Raw genomic sequence first — 18,748 nt, 5'->3', positions numbered from 1 at the left:
AGATAAGTCTTGTCCTTATTTGATCAATTATAATTTGATTTAGTCTTTTTATTGGTAAAAAATTGTGCTTTGAGCTATTTTGAAATATGTGCACTGAAAGATTTTGGATTCAACCAATTTTGGCATATTGTATTTTCTGTTTGTCTGGAGATTGTTCAAGGTTTTTACTGTGCAATTAATCAGATTTTGACTTTGGACAGAGTCATAAAGAGAGACTGTGAAGCATTATGTATCATAGCCAACTCCTCCAAAATATCTGTTGCAGAGCTAGTTTAATTTAAGAAACTGTAATTAGCTATCTTTCTCATCGCCACCAAAAATGGAATTTTTTTAAAATTAAGTATATAGGACAGAATATTTGTAGTGGAACATTAACTACAGATCCAGATCTGGATCATGGAACGTGTAAATCTTGCTCATTTTCCTGTCAAAATCTTCAGTAAATTCTTAAAATTCAGATTGATTTTACAGAACTAATCCCAGATAAACTATTTACAAACACTTCTGGATGAAATATACCTTGTTTCAGGTACATCATAATCCAAAACTACCTGCAGGCAGTGATTTACTCTGATACTGGCCAAAGGATGACAAAAACACTGAAGTGATTGGATTTAAATAGCAATATTCAAGTACAAGGTTTTACAAGGCTAGGGCTGCAAGAAGAGTTTAATAAAATATTTATGATCACAATGATCTGACATTATCGGTGTTTCTGTCAGTTTCCTTTTCTTTAGGAATTTTAAAAAAATATGTAAAGTCTGTTTTTGATGGCAAAATTATTATTGTTCCTTCTTTTTTATTTACTTATTGAAAAATTCTTGAATGAAACTTAAACATCCCATGTTAGCATATCCATATTATCCTCTTAGTGCAGAGAGGGTTAACAAAAAAGTTCATTGAATTCATCCTCATTTATCAGCCTCACTACACTCACTGCAATAATCCCTCTATTTGGCCTTGTGTTTATTGTTCAATCTTGCATTGTTTTTTCATTTCCTCTGTAAACCTCAGAGGTGAACCTGAGGGTTCTGTTTTGAGATCTTCAGTTTCTATTTTAATTCTTGTGTTAGACCTGAAAGTTTTCATTAGGGCGAAAATGCTCAGTGTGCACTTTGCTTACAGATGTTACTGAAAATAATCAGAGTGAGTATTGCTTCCTGATATTGCCACAATATGTTGAGCTATCTTTAGCAAATTAAAATCATTGTTTATTTGGAAAAGCTTCACGCACCATGTGTTTGCTGTGTTTGCTGTCAGGTCTGCATTTCCTGCTGATGAATACATCTTTGAATAATATGAGCTTGTTTTGGAGATAGTTACCGTGAAAATCCAGTGACTCCTGCTACTCCATGCTAACATGATATTTTACAGGCTTCAGTTGCTCTGGCAAACAGTGGAAGCATAGAGCTGATGAAGGTAGCAATCTGAAAATACAAGAAATGTGGAAATTTTATGAGAAGACCTATTCTTCTGGAGTCAAAATAAGGAAATTTTGAGTGGTTGCCAAATTTTAAGCACAGTACTGCTACACACTGGAGTAGCCAGCATTTTTGTAAATGGCATGTGCCTGTATGCTGTGGTAGAGTCAAGGATGTTTAGGTCTTCCTAAAAATCTGAAGTCTTTCTGGCTTCTTCCAAAAAAAAGTAACTGAGGAATAAAGTTTCTTGGTCTCCTGTTTGTTATATTTGCTGAAATAGGACTATAATACATTTTTTTTTTATACATGGAGGACCAAAAGTTCACTTGGTCTTTGTTCACATGTTCACATTTTGTTGTACAAACAGTTGAAAAGTCACTGAATATTTCAGCTGTAACTTTTGATTGTATGGTCTTGAACATCAACACTGTGGTTGTGACTTATCTCATGAATGGTTAAAACAAATTTGCTGGATGCTACTTATTCCTCTCTTTGCAGCTGCTGTTTCTGTCCTAAGAGTCCTTTTCACTGCCTTATGTAGAAATGTTGCATTTCCCAGGCTTATTCACAGCTCTAAAGCCATCATGCTCCATTGTGAAGCTTAGATGCAATTAACATCATCCTCTCTCAGCAACATCCTCTTCTTGTGCTCTTTTCTTTCTTGAACTGTTCATCACTAAATGGATATATTGCTGTATAAATCTATGGTGTACTGACATCTTGAACATTTTATAATTGGTCCTCTAATCTCAAGAAGAACATAGTTACACTGGAAATGTTTTATCTAATAGGTGGCTGGTTTTCTGATCAAGGAATGGAATGATTCCTGTATGAGGAACAGTTTGCTGAGTCTTCATCCAGGCTCTTCAGTCTCAAAGAGAGAACTGGTCTGGGTTATGCCTGTATAAAGCTGTGAATGGCACAAACTGAATAGGGAACTTCTTGCATCCTCATTCTGTTCAAGAATTAGTGGGTGTCAAAACCACATAGCTGATGGTAGGTTCAAACCAAATGGAAAATATAATTCATCATAACATGCTATTCAGTTGTGAAACTGGTCATCACAGGACATTGTGGATGCTAAAGATTTACATGTGTTCCAAAAATGATTGGATTAATTCATAGAAGAGAAATATGTCAATGACTATTAAGTACAAAGATTCGCTTCTGACTCAGGAAGTCCCTGAGACAATAATTCCTGGAAGCAATGCTGAAGCTTGCACTGCTCAGATCAAACCTTACCATCAGGCAGATCCGTTCTTACTCATTTGTGTGATGCCATAATCTGATACTTGTGGCTTTGCTGAGCAAATGCTGGGGAGAAATTTGCCCCAAAGTGTCTGTGCAGCTGAGGAAAAGAAAGGTATCACCACAATGAGAAAAAGTCCCAATATAGCTTAGTTAAGCTGAGGGGGAAGCAATAAATATCACAAAATAGTTGAGATTGGAAGGGACCTCTAGAGGTCATCTGGTACACCCACCTTGCTCAAGCAGGGCCACTTAGGGCTGGTTGCCCAGCACTATAACCGTGTATCCAAAGAGGGAGATTCTACCACCCCTCCAGGCAACCTGTGCCAGTGCTCAGTCATCTTCATAGTAAAAAAGTGTTTCATGATATTCGAACAATGTCACCTGTGTTTCAGCTTGTGCCCATTGCTTCTGGTCCTGGGCACATCTGAAAAGAATCTGACTGTGTCCCCTTTACACACTCCGACTCTGTCCCCTTTGCATTTTCAGAAAGCTCCTTTCCAGTTGGGTGGCCCCTGACATGTCCTGGTGCACGTGGTTGTTCCTCCTCAGCTTAAGGATTTTGCACTTACTCAACTTCATTGGGTTGGCCTATTTCTCCAGCTTGTTAAGGTCCCTTGGGATGACAGCATAGCCCTCTGGCATATTGGCCCCTGCTCCCAGTTTTGTGTCATACAAACTGGCTGAGCGTACCCTCTGCACCACCACCTAGATCATTACTGGAGATAGTAAACAGGATTAAACCTAGTATTGATTCCTGGGGTACATTGCTAGTTACTGGCTTCCAGCTAGACTTTATGCCACTGATCACCACCTCCTGGGCCTGGCCATTCAGCCAGTTTTCATTCCATTTCCCTGGCTGCTCATCCAGCTCAAGTTTAAGCAGCTTCCCTGTGAGAATCTTGTGGCAGACAGTGTTGGGAGCCTTGCTAAAGTCTAGGTAGACTATATCCACTGCTCTACCCTTGTCTACCAGTCATTTCATCATAGAAGGTTATCCAGCTTGTCAAGCATGACTTCTGCTTGGTGAATCCATGCTGACTCTTCCTTATGATTCTTGTCTTTCATGTGCTTGAAAATGGCTTCCAGGGTTAGTTACTCCATCACTTTCCAAGGGATCAAATTGAGTCTGACTGGCCTGTAGTTCGCTGGGTCCTTCTTCTTGAAGGTATGAGTGACGTTTGCTTTTCCCTGGTCTTCAGGCACTTCTCCCAGTTTTTCTGGTTGAAGACTATAAAGAGAAGCCTCACAATTACATCAGCCAGTTCCTTCAGGTTCATCTTCCATCCCCAGGCAGAACTCTATGCAGTCCAACTCCTCTCTCCCGTAAAGGGCTACTCCTCTCCCTTGTCTCCTTAGCTTGTTCTTCCCACGGAGCATGTATTCCACCATTGTAATAGTCCAGTAACTGCATGCAGATCTATAACTCTTCCCATTTATTCCCCTACTGTGTGCATCAGCATAGAAGCACTTCAGTGAGGCACCCCAGCATGCTGACTTACTAAAAAGGGTTGTGGGAATTTCTCCATAATGGTGCTTTGCAGGAACTGCTTTGCCTTACCTGTAAGTGCTGGAGGTGACTATGCCTAAGCCCCATATTGTTGATTTTGTGATCCTTTCTTTCACAAAACTCCATACCTTTTGCTTATTGACTAAGTCACTCCTCACTCTTCTGAAGGGGTGAGGAGATATTTGGAGTATAGATGGCTAAGCCTAAAACACCTTTTTGATGTGAAATGTCAATAATATCAATGATCTCTATGCACTGGGGTAGAAGTGGGTGTAAAAGTCTATCAGTACAAAAGGCTGACATTTGTACTAGCAGTACAGAGGCTTTCATCTCTGTTAAGGTGAAATGTATTTGTGGTTGAATTCAGAACATGCATTTGAGCACTTACTTTCTGATCCTTGCTTCCTGGAGCATTGGTGTTATTTATAGAAAGCTTTCAAACTTTCTCCTACTGACGTTAATTGCCTGCCTATGCAAGAATAGTATACACAGTATCAGGTAGCTTTGTAGTTTGCTAATGGTTTGATATGGACGTGTTCTGCTTCTTGCACCTTCTCCAGAGTTAATAGCTGGTTAAGGACGACAGTCAGCTGAATGGATTGATTCCAAATGCTTGCATAAAGCTAGAAATGTACAGCTATTCAATGACTATGTGGCTTTTGATATCTGACTAGTGGCAATATAATGATGGTAACTATGTGAGAGTCTTGTTCCTGTGGAGGTATGGGAATAAGAACTGCATGATATGTAGCCTGTGAAGGACTATCTCAGCTCATGAGCACACACAGATACAAAGCTGATGCAGATGCATTGTGTGATTCAGACACAATGGACATAACTTTTAGTAGAGGCAGCAATGGTATATCCAGCCTCACTGGAGAAGTAATTAATTTTATGGATGTCTAAGAGGCAGATCCTAGAGCAGCTAAATTCTTGGGCAGTGATGGGTGGGCACTGCCTTTTGCTGAACATAAAATTAAAAAAGGATACTTTTATTTTGTCCTGCTTTCCTCACACAGACTTCATTCAACTGCATATCCCAGTCTCTATCTATATTTTGAAAACTCACTGAATTCTTCCTTTCCAAACTAGAAAACATTTGTATTAATGTCTGTTTTGCTAACTGATGGGCGATAGAGAGGACACAGACAGCAGCAGAGGGAAGGGTCTTACTTTACTAGCAGTATTAAGACAACACAAAAACAAAATAATGCATTTAATATGGCAATAAGCTTAGCACACGCACCATTTTGGCAACAAACAAAGCAAGGTAATGCATCTAATCATTACTATACAAGCAAAGAACAGTGATTAAGAAAGATACATCACCAGTTACCCCATTAACACATTACCATCATCCAGACCACTTCATTTGCTGGGGAGCCCCAATCACAGTGAAGGTTTGGAGAACCACTCCCAGTAACTGGGAAGTCCTACACGGTGCGTCCACTCATAGGTGAGGTCTCCATCTTTGCTGTGAGGGGGTCCAGCTTTTATAGGGCTGTCAGAATGACAAGTCAGAATGACTTGTATATTTTGTTATGGGAAAACATCTGATGACAGTCTTCCCAACTACCCAAGACCAGGGTTTGGCCACAACCCAGGTCTCAGTTGGGCGAGGTTCCTAAAGGTCCTTAAAATATCTTGCAGACAGTCACAAGAGTATACCACAATTTCTTAAGCATCCAGTTTAACAGACAACATTTAGTGAAAGGTTCCTTAAATATATGGTTTGGCATAATAATGCTTAGCATAAGCAGTCTAGCTAATCTATGTATAAGGTTCATATTTAGCACAAGCAGTCTAACTAAGCTATGTATAAGGTTCACCCATTTTTCTATATCAAGTAGGGACAGCATAGGATTCATCTGTAAGTCAATTCTGGTCTGTCTCAGGCTCTGGCACTTCAATGTCAGCATGGAACAAATATTATTATGGAGACCCCAATGCAAAATTGAAAAAGCTAACAGCTTGGTGACATGAGAGAGGGCACCACAATCTGGAAAAATAGAAAAACAATGGTTTTATACTAAATAAATGGTCAAGCACTAGTTTGAAGTTATTTAATGTTTTTATCTACTGTACAAAAGAAAAGGATGGTGTGAAGATACCCAGAATCCCAGCAGTGCTTGAACAGAATCTAATTATATAACTTTTCAGCAAGTATGATTTTGTGGCAGCTGTGTGTAGCACAGACTGATGAACGTAAGCCAGTCAATGACAAAATTCAGCTGATACTTAATTGCATAGTATGAAATAGTCTGAAAATCTAATTTTTTCCCCCCTGCAGATCAATACAAAGTTACATCATTACATAAATTGAACTTAGTGATACATGAAATTGTTCATGAGAGGCCTGGGTAGAACACCTACAAGGCTGTGATGACTATTTTGAAGACTTTGTCTTTTATGCTGTTCTTAAAGATATTTAATGTAATTCATACCCTTGTAGCACTCATGTAAACCTTCTATGGTGTTATATGATTTCAGATAGATTTGTGCTGCCATCTTTGCACACCAGACATCAGAATAAAACCTGCAGTGATGATGCTGTGGAATCTAATTGGATTTTAGGAACAGAAGCCATGATGTTTGGGCCAGCCAATATCTAAAATGGAAGTCTGGAAGCAGTTCTGTCTGGTAAGTTGAAGGAGGAAAGAAGCAACACCTGAAGCAAGTCTAAGTAGTGTGAGATTATTGCTAGTGCTTGAAAATAACTGACAAATAACAAGTCAAGCTGATGCTGAACAGCTCAAGTTGGAGTTGATAAGTGTGATGCTAGTGCTAAAATTGCTATTGAAGTCAATAAACAGCATCAAACCACTCAGTAGTTCACCAGGTAGAGTCCCTGGACATTACTGAAGACATGGGTAGTCAACATAGAAAACTCATTCCTTTGTCCTTTTTAGCTTTATTTGTATGTATGCACTGTGTTACTGCCAGCTGCAACAAGTTTTGGCTTCAAAGGGTGGTGCAATGACTCTCTGGAGGGAAAGGCTATCCTCTTCAGCTCATCAACAGACTTCAAGTGCAGCTCTGGACTTAAGAGAAAAGGTTTTAATACTAGAGTCCCTGTCTAAGCTCTTTATTCCCTGCCAAAACCAAACTCAGCACAGAAATCTGTTTGGACAGATGGAGGCAAAGGCTGTCATTTTCTACAGTTTCATACTGTTGATATTCTGAGTGTTATCCTTTGACCTGCCTACAAACAGCTCACTTTATCTTTCCCATTCCTAAATTCCCCTGCCTGAAATTCAGTTTTATGTGACAGCTCTGACACCACAAAGTGATTCTAATTCCCTTTCTCCAGCTCTTGCTCAGTGTCACAAGCATCCAAAACATCTGAAATATTTCTTTAGGGAAGTACCCTTTCTCTGCTTCCTCACTGTGTGCTACCATAGATAACAATTCAGCTGACAAAATAAAAATTTGCATCACTCATGGACATGTACTAGCTCCTGACTTCTGACAATGGCCATGTTCTTCCAGATGCTGCAAAAACAGATCTGCAAGTGTGAAATCAGTAGGCTGCGAGGACAGTCAAGTATATCCACTGACTCCAAGGTATGTAAAGAAAGGCTTACTTGCCTAAGAGGACTAACTTCTTCTGCACATGTATTTTCAGAATTATTGGAACGATGTGGGTTGGGGTAGTGTCTACTGAATATAGTTAAAGTTGAATTTGTAGATATTTGTCAAGTTAACTACTTCAAGGACTTGTAGCAAAGGAGGAGGAGGATGTTGCCTTGATGTATAAGAAGGTGGCATGTTAGCAGCTTTATTTTTCCTCTTTATTTGGGGGAATGTTGAGCATGATCAAGACGCTCAAGCTGAGTGGAAGCAGAAGCCACAGTCTCTCTGTAGCCTTATCTAGCCAAAGAAGTGGCAGATTAGAAAAACATAGAGATAACACAGAATTGGACGAAACATCCAAGTCACTCATGCATGAGAAGATTCCTTCTGGATACTGAAGGGAGATGCAGAGGTGAGATACCTGATGTCAAGATGAAGGTAGAATGCAGGAAAACCACATTGTTGAGGGAATATCATTTAGTGATCATCAACTGGACTGAAGAAAGAAAATGTTTATGTCTTGGGCTTTTGAATGGATACACTTAGAATGATACAGCCATTGAAATGCCCTGATGTTGGCATTTCATTGCACTTGTAAGATTCTCTTACACTCAGTACAAGATGGGATGTCTTAGAGCCCATCTTTTGAGGTAGAGGTGATTGGATCTGTGCTCTAAATTCCCAAAATGGGTGCTACAACAGCTGGAGAGGAGATTCTTTTTCAGAATTAGGGTTATTGACTGGGCTGACCTCTTCAAGCTGCATGGGCAGATGTTGGCCTCACTGGTCTCTCAGCCTTGTCTATAACAGCTGCCAAGGCTGTTTTTTTAAAATTCAGTTTCCTTAAACACAGATCTGTGTAGCAATACCTTCTGCCTCTGAGTGTAGGCAGAAATATCATCTCCACAGGACTGTCAGGATTCTGTTCAGCTTTCATGGCTGCCAGACTGTTACTAGTGCCAGCTGCAGAGTTTTTAATCTTTGAGGTACAAATTACATCTGGAACTGGACCTCTGAAACCTTTTTTTTATACTTGTGACAACCGCCTCTTTCAGCATTTGAGTTGTGTACAAATGGCTCTTCACTTCATGGTGCTGACCTTTCAATTTGAAATTGTAGTAATTTCCTTTAGGAAACTATCCTGGGGACTACTGCAGAACTTCTGCATATTTGGGGAAGCGGATGCACTCAGGATTGGGGCTGTTGGTATTCACCCAGTCCCTTAAGGTTTGCCATAATGTGGTCAGTTGACAAATGCATACACTGGTCAAGGTGTTCAAGTGATCAAGGCTGATGGAAGCGCAGCAGTGAGCGCTTGCGTGATTATGTTAGAGGGAGACATACAGTATCTGCCAAGCCTTAGGCTGGTATTTGAACCTTGGGTAGGCTGGTGTCTGTGCCTGGGAGAAGGATCTTGGTTTTACCTTTCTGGTAAAGAGAGGAATTCTTAAAGACCTTGGTGTCACAAGTGCAGCTGCTGTATTCATCTTTCTCAGTGGTCTTCCAAGTGTGATGGAGAGGTAGCCTTTGCAACTGAGTTCTTGGTAGGAACCTCATGGGAGATGACAAGTGGGAGTCAGTTCTTGCTGATGGCCCCAATGACGCTGAGGGGTCCCTGGCTAGTAGGGCCTGCCCAACCTTATTTTATACATATTTGGGATGCCAAAATTCAAATTAGTCAGTCTTCCCCACCAAAGATGCTCATTGTGGACATGCACAGATTTCTCTACTCTCTTTCATGAGTTAGTGATGGCATGACTCTGGAGGGCATTGGTAACCCTTGTCTCCAGCAGTATGGTGTCCCAGGAAAGGGCGTGTTAGTTCTAATAGCATATTTTCGGCTCTTTGATATCCAGAAACTTGTGATCTCACTGTTGTTCATCCATCATCATGGCCAGTCTTCGCGAACAAAGATTTGGGAAAGGTCTTTTACCCTTCGAGCCTGTGCAGTGGATTTTTTAGGTGAGACACAGTGTGCGCTGAACTGAGCCCACCCTTTAATCCTGAGGTTCATCTGCCGGGCCGAGCGAGCTTGGACAGTGGCAGCGAAGTCCTTGGGACGTAGGTTTGTTTAGAGTGACCTTCTCTTAGATGGATGGCCTTACAGGGCTGACGAGCTCCATCTGCCCGGGGGAGTTTCCCTTGACCGGGAATCGAACCCAGGCCATGGCGGTGAGAGTGCTGCACCCTAACCACTAGAGCACCCACTGTGTGTGCATTAGTCATTCCCATCAGAAATAGACTGGTGATGGCTCGGGTGAGCTGGCCTACCGCAGCAGACCCATGTACCTGATGGGCAGCTCAGGTCCTTAACCTGGAGTAAAACCTAGGACCTGTGGAGCAATTCTTGTGATCCCATCTGCAGGAAAAAGCCAGGCCCACAAACTGGGAACAGAAGATGTCAGAGACTCTCTGGCAGCAGTACAAGGAGCAAATGCAGTGGATGTAGAGGTCAGATCAGTGAGTGCAGATGTCATTGCAGAGAGTGCTGCACGCAGGTAGGAGCCATCCTTTAGGTGTCTGTTTCTGTGACACGAGCAGGCAAATGGTGCATGCAATGCATGTGTTGCACTAAGGAAGTGCACAGGTGAGATGAAGACACCTGAGATCACAGAATGGATACTAAGCGCTGCAAGTGCAGTGTGGACATGACACCGCAGATGTGGTCTGTATGGTGATTTGGGCTGCAAGGAGGAAACTGCTAACCACAGGAGGTGTTTGTGGCTGTGTAGAGGTAACAACTTATGGTAACTGTAATGCAGTTTTTGGTACCTAACCACATCCAGCTTAGATATGCATGTCTAATGAGTTAAAGACATTATTAAAATGCCTTTCTCAAACTAGGTTTCTACGAAGTGTTGCCTTTTACCTCTGGTCAGCATAGTGTTGTTGAAAATAAACAAAAAAAAATTGTATATAATATGTGTGCATCATTATGTATTATGAGCCTGGGAGGCCAAGTCACCTGTAGCCATCACCACTCAACTTCTGATGGAAACACACAATGTATGTGTACAGGATGAACAGTGTGAACAGATATATAGATAGATAAATATGTAGAGAGAGAGACCACAGTAACAAGAAACATTGATAACATTTGTTCTGTAGGAGGTCTTTTTTAACTCCAGTAATAAACTTGTGTTTCTGTGCTATGGATGTATTTTGAACCTTTTACACAAAATCTGCATTAACAAACCCAGTAAACTGAGCCTACTTTAATAGCTATTAGCTGGTAATTAGTCTCTTTTGGGGAACAATTAGAGCTCCTCCTAGTGCCTTTGGAATAATATTGTAGAGGAGATATACCAGTTACACTGAAAGTACCTTGCAATTTTCACAGAAATAAAAAGTAATTAAGAGCTTGCCTTAGTGTTCTCATTATCTACATTCTGAACTAGGATTTTAATTGGAAAATGATTGGAAAGCTTCCCCTTAAGAGGTATTCCTTGTTCCTTTTTATGTCTGTCTTCTATAAACAGATTTTAGAGTACTTGTTTGTGATACTGCTGCAGGGGAAAACAGTTGCATCTTTGGTTTATTAGAGTCAGACAAGACAACTTGTAGAGCTGCATAAACCTGTGAATTTTCATGATAAGACTCTTTAAAATTACCCATCAGCATGTGTAATTATTTTCTGTTTAGCTTATATTTTCAAACCAAATGTATACTCTAAAGGATAATAGCTAACTGTGGTTAGAGTCTAAGCTTTGTATGCTATTAAATCAAACTGAGAGAGAATTCTTCTAGCCTACTTTATATTATTCTTCCTAAGCTCTGAATTCATTTGCAAAGCAAAATTTTACTATAGCAAAGACATATAACTGCTAAGCAGTACTTTTGAAGGAGCATAACATTAATATTTACCCTACTGTATATAAATATAGAGGTTTGTTCATCCTGGAAAAGAGAAGGCTTAGGGGGGTCACCTAATTGTGACCTTCCAGGACCTGAAGGGAGCCTACAAGAAAGATGGAGAGGGAATTTTTACAAGGGCATGTAGTGACAGGACAAGGGGGAATGGCTTCAAACTGAAAGAGAGTAGGTTTAGACTAGATACTAGGAAGAAATTCTTTACTGTGAGGGTGGCGAGGCACTGGAACAGGTTGCCCAGAGAAGCTGTGGGATACTGGGTACCCACTAAATCCACTCTCTCACTCCCCTCTGCAACTGGACAGAAAAGAGAAAATGTAATGCAGAGATCACTCGCTGATCACCATCACAGGCAAAATAGACTCAAAGTGGGTATATTAATTAAATTTATTATTAACAGAATCAGAGCAGGAGAATGAGAAATGAAATAAATCTTAAAAACACCTCCCCCCCACCCCTCTCTCCTCCCATAGCCATTGTGCAAGGGACATCCTCTAGATCTTTAGGGGTGTTACCACTTCTTAGATTACTATAAACAATTTCCAGCACTGCTAATTCTCTCAAGTACTGGATACCTTTGTCTGCATTGGTCCACTTTCCTGGGGAGTTCATAAGATCTTCCTTAAATGGATATCTTGCCCTCACAATTGAGAGGAGCCATCTCCAGAGACTGCAAATTGTTCCTTCTTTCCCAATTCTTCTTTCAGTGTCCTGATCTCTGGCAAGAGATCCCAGCTGTTGGGCTCCATGACCTTCCAATTGCTGACTATCAGCCCCATTATCCCAGCATCGAAGCAGCCAGGTAGGAATCCGCTCACCTGGCTGGCAGCTGTAATCTTTCTGCAAGTCTCCAAGTTCTGAGGAGGTCAGGGACCAACTAACTTTAGTTTCCTGTTTGATTTGTCTCACTCCTTTCAATTTCTTTGTTGAAGGACCAGCTTTTTGATCTCATCTCCTGATTCTCCTTCTTCCTCTTCTTCCTCCCTTACTAATCACTGATATGGACCTGTAGCTTGCCTTATCAATTTTTTTTTTTTCCACTACTGGGGCAATGACTATAGTTGTTGTGGTTTGAGTCCCTGTCTTAGCCATAGTGTCCTCCAATGCACTTTGGGTCCTTGCCTCTACTACAGTCCTCTGTTAAACTCACTTCAGCCTCTAGTACAGGCAATTCTTGGCACCCCCCTGTCACTCCAGACATCCAGAAGGGTTCTGCACTCCTGTGTCTTAATGACATCAGTGTGCACTGTGCACCAGTATCTACAAAGCTCTGTACCTCTGTGGATCTGATGTGCCAGGCCATCGAATCCACACAGTCCAGTATGCCCAGTTATCTCTTTCCTCCTCCTGCCTGAAGGCAGGGATTCTCTATTCCTGTTCCTGGTCAGAGTATTTACCATCTGACCTTCGTGATGCCAGACCAGAGGTCCCCTCACCAGGATAAAAAGGAGTTGATTTCAGTCCTTTTATGTCTGAGAGGTCGCCCATTGCTTTCTTGTGTCTCTGAGGCAACTACATGGACAGCCTTCTTGGGTGACCCCTTCTCAACAGCCCTCTTCCCTCTCAGTTCACTTACCTGGGCTTCCAGCTTAGAGGTGGGTTCACCATCCCACTTCCTCATGTCTTCCCCCTGGTCACACAGAAAGAACCAGAGTTCACCATGTGGCCAGTGCTTGAAGCTTCCTTTCCCTCTGACCGGGGCAGGAGAAGACTGATCTCTTGGGCTACCCCTGAGAGCTGAGGTGCTGGTCCGTGGGGATATGGAAGTACCCAATTTCTTCAACATTTCAGAGCCAGGAGGATGCCGTGTCTACAGTTGCTGTATCCATTTGTGGGTAATATAATGCTACCAAGCTGTTGGAATATGATGCAGGGGTGCTTTGAACCACCTTCCTCCACATGGCCGTTGATGTCTACGTGGTTGTTCGCATGTTCTCACTCTGCTCTTCTCTGGCTGCAGTTTTCATCTGCACAGTAACATTTTTTTCCTTAAATATGTTATCACAGAGACGTTACTATCATTCCTGATTGGCTCAGCCTTGGCCAGCAGTAGGTCCATCCTGAAACTGGCTGGCATTGGCTCTTCTGAACATGGGAGAAGCTTCCAGCAGCTTGTCACAGAAGCCACCCTTGTAATGCTTCCCACTACCAAAACCTGGCCAAGCAAACCCAATACAATGACCCATCCCTGGAACTATTCAAGGCTAGGCTGGACAAAGCTCTGAGCAACATTGTCTAGTGAAAGGTGCCCCCGTCCACAACAAAAGGGGGAACCTTCCAACCTAATCCATTCTATGATTCTATGAAGTATATTAAAAATTTCTATGACAGAGTTGAAGCATAGCGGCGAATTCAGTTTGGAAAATTCTACTTGTTCTGTGTCAAACTAGGGGACAGGTAGTTACTGACTTTGCTCATGTTAAAATCACACTATTGACAAAAGGCAGCAGCAATTGCTCTCTGATGCAAAATCATGTTTTAGTGAAGTAACATTCAGCTTTAAGCTGGTGAAAATCTTGACGTGTCAGCTGAATTATTCTTGAGTTTGATCAAAAAAACTGGCATTGTAGTGGGTACTTTGGCTGACAGTGTGCTAGAACTATCCAGCTTTGGGAAAACTGAAATGTTTTGGCAATTGAAATCAGCTGAAAGGAAAAAAAACAAACCCAGGAAAAGTTTTCATTTCTTGGAAGTGTTGACTATGGTTTTATCTCCCTATAGGTATAAATTGAGAATGTCCAGGTAATTAAATGTACCACTCAAACATTTTCCTTGTGAATTAATCATCTTGAGTCATGATTTTCTACTTTCCAGTGCTCTTGAGAGAGCAGTTTTAAATAGCATGCAATGATTAAATGCTTGAGATAACAGAGGATCCAGGGATCTTGACAAGTGAGTGGACTCATTAGGACAATAGCAGATCACACTAATGAATGGGATACCAGCTGTCAAGTGATGCAGCACCTGGTGCTGAAGGAGTGCATGGGATGAAGATTGACTTTCATCCTATTTCAGATCATTAGAAGATTGGTCTCACAGACCACTTGGATAGCTTGTACACTGCAAGGACCATGCTTACAGCACTAAAACAGGCTGCCTGTTTTCAGAGCCCGTGATCTTTCTTGCTGCTGAAGAAGCATTGCACCTACCTAGAAGCCTTCTAAGTTGCTATGATAAAACATTGCTTATGTAGGGAGATAAAGAATGGGAATTTAAGCCTTAGTCTTTGAATGATACCTCTTTTTCTATCCTTGAGAGGCACTGAGTCCCTCCTAGTCTTTGAAAGGAGCCCAAAGTTGAGCAGGATTATCCAGTCCTGGAACCAAACTCAGCAAGAAGAGAAAGCATCTACTTTTAAAGTTACTGCAGGGATGGTGCATTAAAAGTCTTTGTCTTTGAGACATGTCTGTCTGATTGGTAGTGTTTAAGGCCACATATGCTAAAGTAGGATTCTTTTACTTGCCAAGCTACTTTATAATGAAACAACATATTTATTATGGATAGAAGAGTTGACTGTCTGATAGGCAAGAGGTTTTGTTTCTTAATCTGAATTCACCAGGACAGTGAAGAAAACTTGAGAAAAGATTCTTCTTAATCTTTTGATTTACAGTGTTTTCAGATCAACTGTAATTACTTTTTCTGAGGTTTTCTATTTTGGAAAGTAATTCTGTATTTTCAATTTATGCTGGTTTTGGCTGGGGTAGAGTTATTTTTCTTCATAGCAGTTAGTATGGGGCTATGTTTTAGATTTGTGCTGAAAACAAGGTTGATAACACAGAGATGTTTTTGTTACTGCTGTGCAGTGTGTACACAAAATCAAGACCTCTTCTGCTTCTCATACCATCCCACCAGTGTGGAGGCTGGAGGTGCACAAGAAGTTGGGAGAGGATGCAACTGTTACAGCTGGTCCCAACTGACCCAAGGGATATTCCATCCCATATGGTGTCATGCTCAGCCTATAAAGCTAGAGAAAGAAGAAGGAAAGGGGGGACGTTTGAAGTAATGACATTTGCGTTCCCCAGTAACCATTAAGTACCATTAAGTGTGATGGGGCTGTGCTCTCCTGGCTGAATGGCTGAACACCTGCCTGCCCATGGGAGGTGGTGAATGAATTCCTTGTTTTGCTTTGCTTGTGTGCATGGCTTTTGCTTTACCCATTAAATAGTCCCACGAGTTTTCTCACTTCTACTTTTCTGATTCCCTCCTCCATCCCACTGGTGTGGAGTGAGCAGGCAGCTGTGTGGAGTTCGGTTGCTGGCCAGGGTTAAACCACAACACCATCACTTGATTAAAAAAGGAGAAAGAAAACTGAAAGTCCTGAGCTGTTGCAAAGTTACTTGTTACAAGAATTGTCATATGAATTATCCTGCAGAATATGTTGTACCCCTCTGAATGCTGATAGCTGGGAGCTCCCAGCCAGACATGTTTCAGAGTGCATATGCATATGGAGTGGTTTTGTGTAGGGAGGATTAAAATAACACTAATTCTGCAGCCTATCTGTACTGGACATTGCAGAGTATATTGTCAGCTTCCTCCTTAGTATCCTGTTAATGAAAGGAAGCTATCAGTTTGTAACAGAAGGTCTTTAATCTCATTCAATCAGTAGACAAGTTGAGTTCTGGTACACATCTACACAGTTTGTACCAACACAAAACTAGGAAGATTTCAGATGACAATTGTTAATCTGTGGTTTCTTAAATTAATTCCTTTGCTAATCCCTTTACCTATCAGCCAAGCATTATTTGTCCTGTTAGGGTTAAAAGGCAGATTGTAAAGTGATGGAGAGCACAGAAGTATACTGCCTTAGCAGTGAGCTGATGAAAGTATCTTCATCATTACTAACTGCACTATTTGCATAGAGGATATAATTCAATTTGGGTGAGCGAACTGAGATATTTATGAACTCTTTTGGACATAATTTTTGTAAGATGATATTTGGCTTGCAATAGTCTTATCTGCATCAACAATCACAGCTGAAATTGCAACCATATATCTCAAACAGACATTGAATTCCTGTATCTGTTGAATCTGAAGCTGTCACCACTCTAAATATTTTTATAGTCTTTCTGTTTGAATTGCGTTTGAATGCTGACTGTTGTAAAAGCAACCACTTCCAAGTAGATAAAATTACAAGATTCCTAAATTTGGGTATCTGCTTCACTCAGCCCTATTTGCATTTGTGCAGGAGCTTTTTTTCTGGCTCCTATTGCCACATGAAATGTTTCTGGTGAATCTGTTGTCAGGTGGGACTTTTGATTAAGTGCATGGAAATAAAGTAAAAAATCAACCTTCTGTTGTGAAAGACTCCAGTACTTGTGGAGATGTTGCATATGTCACATAGAGAATGATGGATTAAGTATTAAAAGAAAAGCTACACCTTTCCACTTGAGGTGTTTTGCTCTCAATTTAAGGTCTGGTACAGGGATATTCAAAATATATCACCTGATGGATTTTTACTTGCATACAGATAGTGAAGCCTGTACTTTTGCACAGGACTTGTCGGACAGAACAGCAAGATGTTTACAATGCATTAACACAACATATTCTGAAACACACTATTTCTTTTGGGTAATTTTTTGATTGCATGATTTAACTAATAGTCTCTTGAATGCTATGTAGATACTATTCTTGTCAGGTCAAATTCAAATCATTAATAGTCACATTGATTTTTGGTTTTTGCTGTTAGATTCAGGTGTTAGCAACAGATTGTAAATCTGTTAAATGAATTGTATTGTTAGAACTTGGAGTGCAGCTGTTGTTATTCCTCAGACTTAGATTAATCACACACAATTAATTTTGCTGATGTAGAGGTTATCTTGAACAATCCAATTAGATATTCAATATTCATATTGTCACCCACTGATTGTAGCCAGAAAACTATCCATTTTTAGCACTAAAAATATCCACATTTTAGCACTAGTTCTAAAATAGTTTGACTGGACATATGAGAGGAAATTTTAAAATGAAAATGTAATTGAGATCACTGAAATTTAGGTTCTAGTACTTTTTTTCCTTTCTTCATTCTGTTTCCTTTCATTACACAGACGGTTTCTAGTATATGTTTGATAGGACTTGTACAGTTCATATCAAAGCCCTGTGATTTACAGCCATGCAAGAATGGCTCTTGTGGCCTTTTCTTCCATCTTAACTGGCAGCATATAGCCCTTATTCTCTCAGTGAATTGCAACTGTTCTGTAATAGATGGAGAACTGGCATCAAAATGGCTGAAATAGTTATGAAGGTGAGAAAAAACCCAGAAGAACTATCCTACCATGACCTGCATTTCATATTCCATATTCTTTTCTTTCATTTTTTCTACTTTCAGTGTTCCTGAACCATTGCATTGAGGGGCACGAGAGCACAAAATAAGCTGTGACCTCAGACCTATCTCCATTAACGTGTAACATAACGTCGTCATATCTTTTCTTTGCTACTCTGCTGTCAGACTTATTTCTTAATAGCATATGCTGAAGGCTTAAAATTAAAGTAATCTAAAATATCTGTCAGGGGCAGAAGAAAACCTATTAAACAACTGCAAGTGAAAATCTAAGAGCTATCTTATGCTAAATGTTACCTGCATCAGTTGGTATACCAGAAGTGTGAAACTTGATTTGGAATCATCTTGCAGTCTTGATTAGAAAATGATTTTTTTTTCCATTTACTGATTGGTTTTGGAATGAGATGGAAAAGATTTATGCTGCATGGATAATTCCTGTGCACTTAAACTAGCTCAGGCTATGACTGTGCATTAAAATAGGTAATGAAAGATGGGTTTTTGGGTTTCTTGAGTTTGCTGTTTTAGCTTGAACTTCTGAACAGCTGACCACGCTCTTACTAGGCAGCTAGGTTTTTAAAAAGGGTTTGCTTTCCTGCATGGCCACATCTGCTGCTTTAAATTACTATTTCACGTCTTTTATTCTTAAATGTCATGTGATTAAAATAAAATCCCAATTAAAAGCCAGTTTCTCAAAGCCAGTTTCTAATATCTGACAAATAGTATTGTACTGTGTAAATATAAAATGATTGGATTAACAGAATGTTATTACCAAAAAAACTTGTGGAAGTTGAAGCACTTACTGGGTTGGTTTCATACTATGGAAAGCACATGGGGTTTCATGTTATTAAG

The 18,748-nt window shown here is 40.5% G+C and overlaps 1 long non-coding RNA gene across 1 annotated transcript in view; it reads left to right on the top strand.

Annotated features, from left to right (window-relative positions):
- Window positions 1-6,673: 6,673 nt before the first annotated feature.
- The window catches only part of LOC120322902, a 35,525-nt gene continuing 23,450 nt past the window's right edge, over window positions 6,674-18,748 (top strand). The window contains exons 1-2 of the long non-coding RNA XR_005562856.1: window positions 6,674-6,819; window positions 7,669-7,743. This is a non-coding gene — a long non-coding RNA (uncharacterized LOC120322902). The remainder of the gene's footprint in view (window positions 6,820-7,668; window positions 7,744-18,748) is intronic.

This window comes from Pipra filicauda, unplaced genomic scaffold, assembly GCF_003945595.2.
Source record: "Pipra filicauda isolate LSUMZ 115617 unplaced genomic scaffold, ASM394559v2 scaffold167_size3244652_pilon, whole genome shotgun sequence".
Classification (NCBI taxonomy): Eukaryota; Metazoa; Chordata; class Aves; order Passeriformes; family Pipridae; genus Pipra; species Pipra filicauda.
This window is presented reverse-complemented; position numbering and strand designations above follow the sequence as displayed.